This window comes from Stegodyphus dumicola, chromosome 12 (assembly GCF_044657685.1).
Source record: "Stegodyphus dumicola isolate Sdum_Otavi_A_Nest chromosome 12, ASM4465768v1".
In the NCBI taxonomy this organism is placed as follows: Eukaryota; Metazoa; Arthropoda; class Arachnida; order Araneae; family Eresidae; genus Stegodyphus; species Stegodyphus dumicola.
Window position 1 is genome coordinate 124,084,034 of NC_140779.1, and position 12,500 is coordinate 124,096,533.

Below are 12,500 nucleotides of genomic sequence, written 5' to 3' on the forward strand. Positions count from 1 at the left end.
TATAATGAAATAATTAAATAATAAGATGTGGGAGCACTTCCTCCTCCTAAAAAACGAGAAAACCAATAAGAGGCAGCTACTCACTAGAAATAATTATGTGACCTAATATGGCGACCACTAAAATAAATTGGTATAAGAGAGTAATATGATGTGAGAGCTCAATCCTCCTAAAGGAGTAAAAGTAGAGTATAGACAAAAAAAAAAGGGGGGGGAAGAAGCAATAGGAGGCAGCTACGACCACTAAATATAAACTAAAGACTCGTGGGGAACAAAAAAAGGCAAAGAGATATTATAAACTGTTACCCCACCAAGTCACTCAGAGGATCATATTGACGTAGAATATGTTTGAAATTATGAAAAATTGTATGTGTGACTGACCGGTGGGGGAATATATACATATATGCATAAAGATAAATATAAACCCCACATATTGATATAAATTAATATAATTAAATAATATGATGTGGGAGCACTTCCTCCTAAAGGACGAGAAAACCGATAAGAGGCTGCTACTCACAAGAAATAATTGTGTGACCTAATATGGCGACCACTAAAAGAAATTGGTATGAGAGAGTAATATGATGTGAGAGCGCAATCCTCCTAAAGGACGAAGAAAAATAAGAAAAACAAAACATTACAAAAAGAAAGAAAAGGCAATAGGAGGCAGCTACGACCACTAAATATAAATGAAAGACTTGTGGGGGACAAAAAAAATGCAATGAGAAGTAATACACTGTAGCCCCACCAAGTCAGTCAGAGGATCATATTGACGTGGAATATGATTGAATTTTTGATAAATTGTATGTGTGACTGACCAGCGGGGGAAAAAACATGGTTAAAAAAATTAAAATAAATGCATAGATACAAAAGAATAAATATAAACCCCACAAATAAAGCATAAAATGTAGAAACAAGATTGATATAAATTGACATAATTAAATGGTATGATGATTAAATATTAAAATGTGGGAGCACTTCCTCCTAAAGGACGAAAAAAAATCAAAAAGGGGCAGCTACTCACAAGAAATAATTATGTGACCTAATATGGGGACCACTAAAAATAAATTGGTATGAGAGAATAATATGATGTGAGAGCACAATCCACCTAAAGGACAAAAAACATAGTAGAAACAAAACATAACCGTTATGGGCTCAACTTACACGGTGGCTGCTGTTCACAGAACCGGTACCCTGGGGTTCTCACCGGAACTGTTACTTAGCGAGTGGAGATGCTTTAGACCCTCTTACGAGGGAGCCCCCAGACCACGACAAGGTCCAACTCCACACGGGATGCGACCAGCAAATGACCGCTAGTTGACCACGTTTAAACTCAGATAGTACTCGACGGCACCCGACGTTCTTTCTGAGATGGATCAACTAACTCGCTCTGAATTTCACAAGGCTCTCGCGCATGCAAAAAACAAAAGACTACTGGTATGGGGGGAATGCGATTCGATCCCCGGGGCCTTCTGGCCTCTCTGACTCGAGTTCACTTGGAGCGGTCATGGTGCTTTGTATTTGTTAGACACACTATGAGCGTGTGGGGGATGTGTGCCCTACTCGGAAACCACAGCGAGCACCGTAAGGGGTGCAACAAGTGCGGTGGGTGCTCTTCGCGGTGACCGGTACCCTGGGGTTCTCACCGATCACCACTACTAGGCTGTGGAATTAGTTGGACCCTCTTGCGAGGGAGCCCCCAGACCACGGCAAGGTCAATTCCACTGGAAAGCGATTTAGCAAATAGATCACCCGTTGACGACGTTTAAACTCAGGAGTACTGGACGGCACCCGAAATCAAAACTACTATAATCGCTTCCCCCTGGGGGATCAGTAGGGTAATTAATTAATTTTACTACCCACGCCTGCGAATTAACGCAACTGTGGGAAACCTGTATTCTCCCCCTCTGTCGGGGGGAGATTTCCTCCGTATCAGGCGGGAGGAAGAGGTTGAGCGGAGCGGTCGTTATTGGCTCGTAAGTGGTTTGGTATCCACGTGAACACTTGGTTTTCGCCCCTCCGTATCAGGCGGGAGGGTGCTTCAACCCGTTTGTGCAATTGATAGAATGGCCCTTTATAGGTACTTAGTCGTTTTGGGTGCCGTGTTGTAGATGCCTTGCGGCTGAACATCGTATCGTGGAGGGCCTTTCGGCGAAATCTCCAAAGCGCACCACCATAGTGCGTCTCAGTGACGAAGATTTGTCGGGAGTAATGATTCTCGGCAACAAATTGTTTTATTGGAGGATCGCAATCAAGATCCTCTTAATTTTCCTTTATTTTATTAAATCTCTTATCAGAATACAAAAAGAATACAATAGAAATACAAAATTATATATATTTATACATATGTACAGTGCTAATGAGAATTCGTGAGAATACATGAGTCGTAAATTATTATGAGGATATGCTGCCATGATAGGCTTTACATACTCGGAATTATTGTCTGCTATGATTTTAATCATCTTTTGAATTCCTTTGAGTCCTGCCGGAAATTTTGCTAGATGTTCTAAGTCCAGTGATGAGAAGGAACTTAGAAATATTTCCTGCCTTTGCCTGTCCAGCATCGGACAACTCGTGACGTAATGTGCTGCAGTTGCTAGGATTGCGCTTGTGCCGCAGGCACAGTTGACTTGTTTCTTGAAGAACCTGTTTAGGTAACTCGGAAACTTGCCGTGGTTCGTTAGTGCTTGGACTTCATAGAAGTTTGTTTTTATTCGTTTGGTGGAGACTGTCGGGAATAATCTATGTGTCCATCTTCCTGTGGTTTCGGAGTCCCAGCGTTCCTGCCATTGTTTTATTAGTTCTTGTTTGATTTTATGTTTTACAGCTAGTTCCGACAAGGGAACCGCCATATCTATTGTGTCTTTTTCGGTTGCCCTTTTTGCTTCTTCGTCTGCTCTTTCGTTGCCTTTTGTACCTTCATGGGCTTTAACCCAATTGAGGATTGTGTTGTGCGTTTCTTGGAGCGTACGGATAATTCCTTAAACGCTTTTATGCTTGAGCTTGTTATCTTTATTGTGTTTAAACTCTGTAATGAGCTTTGACTATCTGTGAAGATTTTAATTGGGGTATTGTTGTCTGCGTTGTGGCTTAGCCATTTACAGACTTCCTTTAGAGCCACAACTTCTGCTTGGAAGACTGCCGCTTCGTCATTTAGTCTTATTTGTTTACTCATAATTTCTTGGAAGTTCTTGTAGATTACGAACGCTGCTCCTACTCTGTTGTCCTTTTTGGAGCCGTCGGTGAACGCTTCTATCGCCTTGTCTTCTGGGGGGTCTTTGTACCAGCTAACCTTCTGTGTTAGTGCTGGGTGTTCCCCTATTGTCGGAATTCTTTCTTCTATGTCATGTGCCCATATTGTTACGTCTCCTATTTGGAGATTTTCTTTGTAATGGTGTAGGCGGTATATGCCTGCTTCCATTTTCGCTTTTAGGTCTAAGGGGAGGATTCCTGCTAGGATCTGTAGGGCCGATGTCGGGGCCGTTGAAAAAGCCTTTGTTATGCACAGAAGTGCTATTCTTTGCATTTGGCTTAGTTTTTGTTTCTGTCTTTCGGTACCTGTGTACCATATGGGACATCCATATAGTACCATTCTTTCTACCGCTTGTAGGTAGAGGGTCTTTAGTAATTTTCCCTTTAGGTTCCATCTATGTGTAACCATTCTATTAAGACTGTTAATTAAACTTAGGGTCTTTTCTCTTATTTCCCCCAGGTGGGGTATCTATGTTAGTTTCTGGTCTAACGTGAACCCCAAATATTTTAGAGTTTCACATCTGGGGATTGGGATGTTATTCCACTTTATTCTTGGGGGTGAACGGTGAAGCTTGTTCCCTTTGGGGAACAGCATTAATTTTGTCTTTTTCAATGCTAAATTTTAATTTATAGTTCTCACTCCACTTATGAATTTTATCCAGTGCTTTATGGGCTTTATCTTCTAATCTTAGTCTGTTTCCTCCTGCTATGACTATTATAAAGTCATCCGCATATGCTTGTATATCAACCCCTTCTTCGAATTGTAGTTTTAAGGCTGAATCTGCCACTACGTTCCAAAGAATGGGGCCGAGGTTGGAACCTTGGGGCGCTCTCTTTTCATATTTGTTTAGGATATTAACTCCATCCCTTCTATATTCTATTGTCCTATTCTGAAGGTAACTCTTCAGGATATTATAGAGGTTTCGTGGGCATTCTAAGTCCAAAAGTCTTTCGAGGACGCCTGGCCACCATAGGTTATTGAAGGCCGAGGCGACATCCAGTGAGATGACACATGTGTGCAGATCTCTTCTTTTGTTGTCATTTATTATCTTTACTAGCCTGTCTATAGCATCTATTGTGCTTTTGTCTGGAGTAAATCCGAATTGTTTGTTGTTTAATTTCTGACTGGAAATTAAATGGTGGGTTAGCCTTTTAGCTAAGAGTTTGTCTAAGACCTTTCCCCATGCCGATAACAGGCATATAGGGCGGTACGCGCTTGGACTTGTTGGGTCTTTTTTCTCTTTCTTAAAGAGAACTAGATCTCCTGTCTTCCACTCTTCTGGAAAATAGCCCTTTGTTAAGCATGTATTGAGAATTCCGGTAAATTTTTGGCTGTCCGCCAAGAATAGTTCCTCTACTATTTCTATTGAAAGGCCGTCCTTCTCTGGGGCTTTCCCTTTATTTGTGGTCTTTATTATTGTTGTCCCTCAGGGGGCTCACTTTTGTGAGTACGGGTGTGGCAATCCCGAGGTACCCTAGCCCTTCAGGGGATCATCTTCTTGGTGAGACGGGTGTCACGATCCTGGAGCCCCAGTGATCTGTCCTCTTTTCCGTCTCCTCTCCTCTTTGCTGGAACTTTTTCCCTTCTCTTCTCCCTCGTGGTTTCTCTCTACGGAGTTTGGGCTCGTCACGAGAGACTGGAACAGCCCTTGTGTCTAGTCTTCGAGTGGCGAGAAAACTGCCCACGTGTTTGCCGTGCGTGGAGACCCGTGTCGCTGGAAAGGAGGGTCCTGGTAGTTGAGGGGCGAGGTACTGTCCCCAACACACTACTTTGGCCTCTGCTTCAGCTAAACGGGAGGCACCTTAGTCGTCCTCACGGGTGTCAATCGGCTGGTCACTAGTCCTTGTGTCAGTGGCTTGGGGTCAAGCTCTCGGGAGTACCTGCTTTCGGGAAAGCCGACTGTGGGGCTTCAGTCTGCGTATAGGTCCTGCTAGCCCTAACACAGGAATCTGTGTTCCCTTGTTGGGCTCCGTGGTGGGCGGGGCCGTCGGACCCGAATCTTTATTCTTTCACTATGGCTTCTTCTCATATCTACTTAATTAAAGATTTCGAGGTAACTCCAGTCATTCAAACTAGTTCTGAAACGTCTACAGCTAAACCAGTCACTGAACCTAGTTCTGAAACGTATACTGCTAAACCAGTCACTCAACCTAGCTCTGAACCATCTACTAATAAACCAATCATTCAACCTAGCTCTGAAACGTCTACTACTAAACCAGTCACTCAACCTAGTTCTGAAAATTCTGCAAAAAAATTACGGACAGATGCAAATAAAAAAAATCATCACAATAGTGCCCGTTTCCTAGTCATCTCTAGTCCTTCTGGCGAAATGCATAAGATGTCTCCTTTCGTAATAAATAAATACATCCAGTCTTCTATTGGTGAGCCGAGAAACATAAAGCGTCTCCGCTCCGGAGACTTGCTTATTGATACAAACTCAGCCACCCAGTCTGCTTCTTTACTTCAGATTACTAAACTTGGGCAAGCGGATGTCACTGTAACACCCCATAAGTCACTGAACTATCGCGGTGTAATCTCAGAATTCGACCTTCTGTATGTTTCTGAAGAAGAGATCGCTTCTGAGTTATCCGAACAAAATGTCTGCGGTGTAAGGCGGATCAAGATGCGTAAAGAAGGTAAGTTGATAGACACGAAACACGTGATCCTTACCTTCAACACGCCTGATCTGCCTAAGAATATTAAGGCCGGATATCTAAATATTCCTGTAAGACCTTATATTCCAAACCCTATGCGATGTTTCCAATGCCAGCGTTTCGGCCTTTCTAAGACGTCTTGTCGTGGCAGCCTCACATGTGCCCGATGCTCACGGATTGGCCACGATTCTGATAATTGTACCGCTGCGCCTTTATGTATAAATTGCAAGGGTGACCACCCAGCATTTTCTCGCTTGTGCCCGAAATGGAAATCGGAAAAAGAAATCCAGACTACAAAAGTTACTAGGAACATCTCTTACGCCGAAGCCAGAAGACTAGTCCAGAGCACACAGCTTCGACCAAATTCATCATACGCCAGTGCTGTTAAATCATATCGTACAGTCGCCACCCAAACATCAATAGGCACACAGACCCTACCAAATAAAACCCAACCGTCTACATCCAACAAGAAAAAAGAAAATGCAACTCATATAGTACAAAAGAAAGAAACAATTATTCAAAGTAAGCCGAAAACTGCCACACAAAAAATATCAAATAAAAATAGAAGTCGCAGCAATAGCTCTCTTGATGACATGATTTCTGAATCTGCGGATTCAGACTTTATGGAAGTGGAAGACGGTCTGGAATTTCCCAGGCATCTACTTCCACGAAAAACAAAAGAACAGCACAGGAAAAACAAAAACCATTCATAATGGCCACCCTCGTGTCATGGAACTGTCGCGGTTTCCACCGAAATTTGCTTGACATCAAATCTATAATAAATGCGTACCATCCTGTGTTCTTAGCAATACAGGAAACAAATCTGAAACCAGAACACCATGCAAAACTTCGGAGGTTTTCTTTCGTCAGGAAGGATAACCTTGCAGGTGAGCGTGCCAGTGGAGGAGTAGGTCTCCTCTCCTCACTGGATTATCCCTCAAATGTACTTCCTTTGACGACATCCCTCCAAGTTGTCGCTACTCAAATAAATTTTGATATTGTTGTTTCATTTGTTTCTTTGTATTTGCCTCCAAATGAGCACATTTATCAGCAAGATTTAAATAATCTAATAGAGCAGCTGCCTGAGCATTTTATTATAATAGGAGATTTTAACGGCCATAGTCCACTCTGGGGTAGCAAAGATACAAATTGCCGAGGAAGACAAATTGAGCAGATGATCGAAGATCACAGCCTTTGTCTCCTAAATAATGGGCAAGATACATACTTCCATGAGCCTTCAAGGACATTCCACGCTCTCGATCTTGCCATCTGTTCACCATCTCTGTTGCCATTTTGCACTTTTAGTGTCGGAAATGACCTGTACAACAGCGATCATTATCCTATTTTTGTGTCTCTTGCACGAAGAGGAGCAAACCCCATGTCGAGATCCCCTCGATTCATACTGGACAGGGCAGACTGGGAACTCTTCTCTTCCATTGCAGAGCTCACAGATGAAATGGTAGAAGATGCGCATATCGATGACGCTGTTGAAGCTGTTACTAATACTATTATTCAGGCATCTATGCTCTCCATTCCTAGAACATCAGGAAAACTACTAAAATATTCAAAACCATGGTGGAATCGCGACTGTCATGAAGCACTGAAAAAACAGAAAAAAGCATGGGGTATTTTTCGTAGATATCCTACTCTGCGAAACCTCATAGCTTTTAAAAGAGCCAAAGCAAATGCACGGAAAGTAAGAAGGCAGAGCCAGAGGGATTCCTGGATTTCATATGTGTCCTCAATAACATCCTCTACGCCTAGTAAGCGGGTTTGGGAAAGAGTTCGAAAAGCATGCGGAATGTATAAAGACCACTCACTTTCCTTTCTGGAAAAAGATGGCCGAGTGATTAGCTCCATAGAAGAAATTGCAAATACAATTGGTGAGACATTTGCTGCCGTTTCTTCCAGCCGAAATTACTCACCTGCATTTCTTTCTATCAAGCAACGCTCTGAGAAAAATCCCATCGCTTTCAACTCTTCCAACTTTGAGCCGTACAATAGAGACTTTACTATGGTTGAACTAAAGAGAGCTTTGTTGCAGACACATAGGTCTTGTCCGGGTCTGGATAGCGTGTATTATGAAATGCTAAAGCATCTGTCCTATAAGTCACTGAGTGCCCTTCTCACACTTTACAATAGAGTGTGGAAGGAGCGTACATTTCCCAGTGCATGGAGGAGAGCTATTGTCATTCCTATTGCGAAGCCAGGGAAAGACCCGAGGAATCCCTCGAACTATCGGCCAATTGCCCTTACCAGCTGTGTTTGCAAACTGTTTGAAAAGATGGTAAACAGCCGCCTAGTCTACTTCTTGGAAAAGAATGATATTATATCGCCTTATCAAAGTGGTTTTCGAAAGGGGAGAACAACCGTAGATAATATGCTCCTCTTAGAGACATCCATTCGAAAAGCTTTTGTAAGAAGAAATCACCTTGTCTCAATTTTCTTCGATATAGAGAAAGCTTATGATAAGGCATGGAGATACGGTATAATTCGCGATCTTCACGAGAGTGGCTTGCGCGGCAACCTACCAATTTTCATTCATAATTTCCTGAACGCTAGAACTTTTCAAGTAAGGATAGGCTCTGTTTTGTCTGATGTTTTTGAACAAGAAGAGGGTGTTCCTCAAGGCTGTGTGCTCAGTGTAACTCTTTTCAGCCTAAAAATAAATTCTGTATTAAAACAACTTCCTCCCACCATTTCAGGTTCTTTGTATGTTGATGATCTACAAATTAGCTGTAGAGGTGTGGATATGAGACAGCTCCAGATCGCTTTGAGCAGGATCCAGGAATGGGCAAAAAGACAAGGATTTACGTTTTCGAAACAGAAGACTGTGTGCGTGCATTTTTGTAAACAGCGAGGTCTCCATCCTGAGCCGGAATTATACCTCAATGGGTCTGTAATTCCAGTTGCACCTGAAGTAAAATTTTTTAGGGGTGATGTTCGACCGAAAATTGACTTTCCTTCCTCATGTCTTAAACTTGAGAAAAAAGTGTACCAAAGTTCTAAATATCTTAAAAGTCCTGGCGAACACCTCCTGGGGTGCAGAGCGTTGCTCCATGCTTCGCATTTACAGAGCTCTAATTCGCTCTAAACTGGACTACGGCTCAGTTGTTTACGGATCTGCCCGGTCTTCAGTGTTGTTAAAACTAGATCCTGTTCATCATCAGGCTCTGCGGATTTGTTCTGGAGCCTTCAGGGCATCTCCTGTGCAGAGCCTTTATGTTGACTGTCACGAGCCATCACTCCGTTTGAGGCGTGAGGAGTTGTCTCTTTTACACTATTTTAATATTTTATCTCAACCTGACCATCCTTATAACTTGTGTATATGTGAAAATAGCTGTGACCTTTTATTTGAGGCACGTCCATCCTGTGTGCCTTCTTTTCCTGTTAGAGTTCGTCCCCTCATTGAACAATTCTCCCTGTTTGACATTTCCCCACAGGCAGTACAGCATTATAAATTGCACCTTGGGAAAATGCACAAATCCACCTTCTTGACATTTTCCACAATTACGGAAAAACAACTACTGATGAGAGCATCTACAGACAAATTTTTGCTGATCACAGGCAGAGTTACAGGAGTTATGTTCCCATATATACGGATGGCTCTAAGTCAGCTTGCCATGTTGGCATGTCATGTATAATTGGTGACCACATGGAAGGCAGACGTTTATACGACGCTTCCTCTGTCTTAACCTCCGAACTGACTGCCATATATTATGCGCTTTTGTACATCTCAACGCTGCACCATCGAAAATTCATTGTATATACGGACTCCTACAGTGCATTGAAAGCTTTAGAATCCTTTTCTAGCACTGAGAATCCTGTGATAGTGGATGTTCTCAAGTTGAATATTAAATTGACATGTCGTGGATTTGAACTTCTGTACTGCTGGGTCCCCGGACATACAGGAATAAAGGGCAATGAGCTGGCGGATATCGCAGCGAAATCTGCTGTTGAAAAGTCCGGCCGCCTCATCCCTTTTAAAGATATCCGTTGTGTCATAAAAGAGAAGATCCGAAAGAAATGGCAGCAACTTTGGGACCTTCAACTTCATAACAAGTTGAGAAGGGTGAAGCCTAAAATAGAGCATTGGGATACTACTAGCAATCGCAGGGAGGAAGTTCTTTTGACTCGCCTTAGAATTGGTCACAGTAGAGTGACACATAACTACCTTCTGAAAGCTGAGAACGAGCCTATTTGTGCAACTTGTAATGTTTGTCTTTCAGTTTATCACATTTTAATTGAATGTTCATATTTTAATAATCTTCGTGAGAAGTATTTTAATAGCGGCGACCTGCCTCTCGACCGTTTAATCGGAAGAGAGGTCAATAATAATTTGTTTCACTACCTCAAGGAAACAGGTTTCTATTATTTAATTTGATTTTTGTCCTGAGATTTTATGTTGGAATTTTAATTAATCAGATGTTTTAGGATTTTATATCTATACTGCATCTCTCATTATCAAAGTTATAATCAGCATTTTCATCCCATCATTTAAATATCTTTTTACTTGCCTCGATTTTAAAAGTGTGCTGTTGTCTTTATATTTTTTGTTCCTTTAGTTTGTATGTTAAAAAAAGAATCCTGTGTTTGGCGCATATGGCCTATTGAGCTTTGCGCCATAAAACTACTACTACTACTACTACTTTATTATTGTTGCGACTTCTTCTGTGAACAGAAGATCATCTGCTGTGTGGGGCGTGTCCTGTGCTCTTTGACGTACCCTTTCTTGGAATGGGGTGTCATCATCCCTTGTATCTTGTGGGAAATGATAATTAATTATTGTCTTTATTGTGTCCTCCAGACTTGTTGTCCACCTCCCATTTATGTCTTTGACATTGCATAATTTTAGGGGGGTGTAAGCCTTTCCTTTGGCAATACTGAAGTATGTCCCGAAGGGGGATGATATCTTCAGATTCTCTCAGTAATTGTCCCATGATTTTACTTTTTCTTCATATATTTGTTTCTTATACTGTGCCGCTACCCTTTTATATTCCTGTCTTTTGTTCTTTCTATCCTGTCCCCCGGACCTTTGAAAGATTATCCTGAAGCGCCTGACTTTACGTCTTAGCTCCGTGAGGTGCGGTGACCACCAGGTCTTTGTTCCTCCTCTTGTTTTTCGCTGATTATTGTGGGGATTTGTGGGGCACTTAAGATTCTTTTGGTATATGTCTTTAAGTTTGATTGATGTCATTTTAATTTGTGAATTTAACTCCTCCTCTTCATCTGTCACATATATTTCTTCTGAAATATGCGTGATATCCCTTTTAAGTAGCAGCCAATTAGTGGCTCTTAATTTCATGCGTCTCGTTGGCACCGTGTTCGGGAATTCGTTTTGAATTTGGAAATTTATCGCTTGGTGGTCGCTCAGTGTTTCCCTGGCGTCCACCTCCCAATTATCTATGTGAAGTTGGTCCTTCTGGATAAATAGTGTCAAATCTATCCACGAGTTACCCCTTGCTCCCGAAAATGTGGGGGGGGGGCTGTCTGCGTGGTTAATGACTGTCGAGCCTGTTACAGCTATAAAGTCTCCTAATCTTAGACCTCTTGGGTCTGTTTGAGTGGGACCCCATAGTGTATTCTTCGCATTGAAATCGCCGCATATAACTATTGACATATTTGCGACATTTATTCTACCTTCTATTTCTGTCAATATTGGGTCTAGGTCACTGTGGGGAGGGCAGGAAACTGAGAGGATGAGAAATGGAATTTTCCCGTCTATCTTTACCGCCACTATTTCTTCTGACGTATATATTTCTAATGCCGGAATTTTTGGATTTGTTATTATTACCGCACTTTTAGCTCCCTTGTCTTTATAATAGAGTCTATATCTTTGTGGGAAGCCGCATATTTTATCCTTTATTAGGAATGGTTCTTGTATGCAAGCTATAAAGACTTGCTCTTTTTCCTCTAAGTCCGTTCTTAACTGTAAACTTCCACCCCTTGAGTGCTGTAAGTTGATTTGCGTTATTTGGAACTTATCCATAATTTATTTTCCTTCGAATTATGTCTAATTCTCTTTGTTTGCTAGGACATCCATTATCTTTACTGTTATGTTTATAATCTAATTTTAGACCATAGTCTTGATTCGCTTTTTTACAATTTCTACATCTTTCCTTTTTTAAGGGACAGTCACTTTTTACGTGCCCTGTTTTCCCGCATTTATGACAACATTGGTCTTCTTTACAATACTTTTTGGAGTGACCGAAACCTAGGCAGTTTTGGCACTGCGTAACTTGTATGTATTCCCTTACATTTTTCCTAGTCCAGAAAAGATTTAACTTTTTGTATTTCATTATCACTTTAAAAGCTATTGGGTTAACTGAGCATACCCAGTGTTTTCCATATCTACCATTCATATTAAATTTGACTTCTAGGTCTTTTAAGTCCATGTCTGGGTTTTGCGTTATTAGAGTTTCTTTTAGTGTCTCTGCCTCTATTCCTTCTTTTACATTATAGATTCTAATTCTGGGGTTAAAGACGATTGGCCTTTGGGGTTCGACTAAGTCTTTAAGTTTTTCATTTTCTTTTATTGCTTCTTCTAAGATTTTTAGATCGTCTTCCTTAACTGTTTCTATTATTACACCACCTTT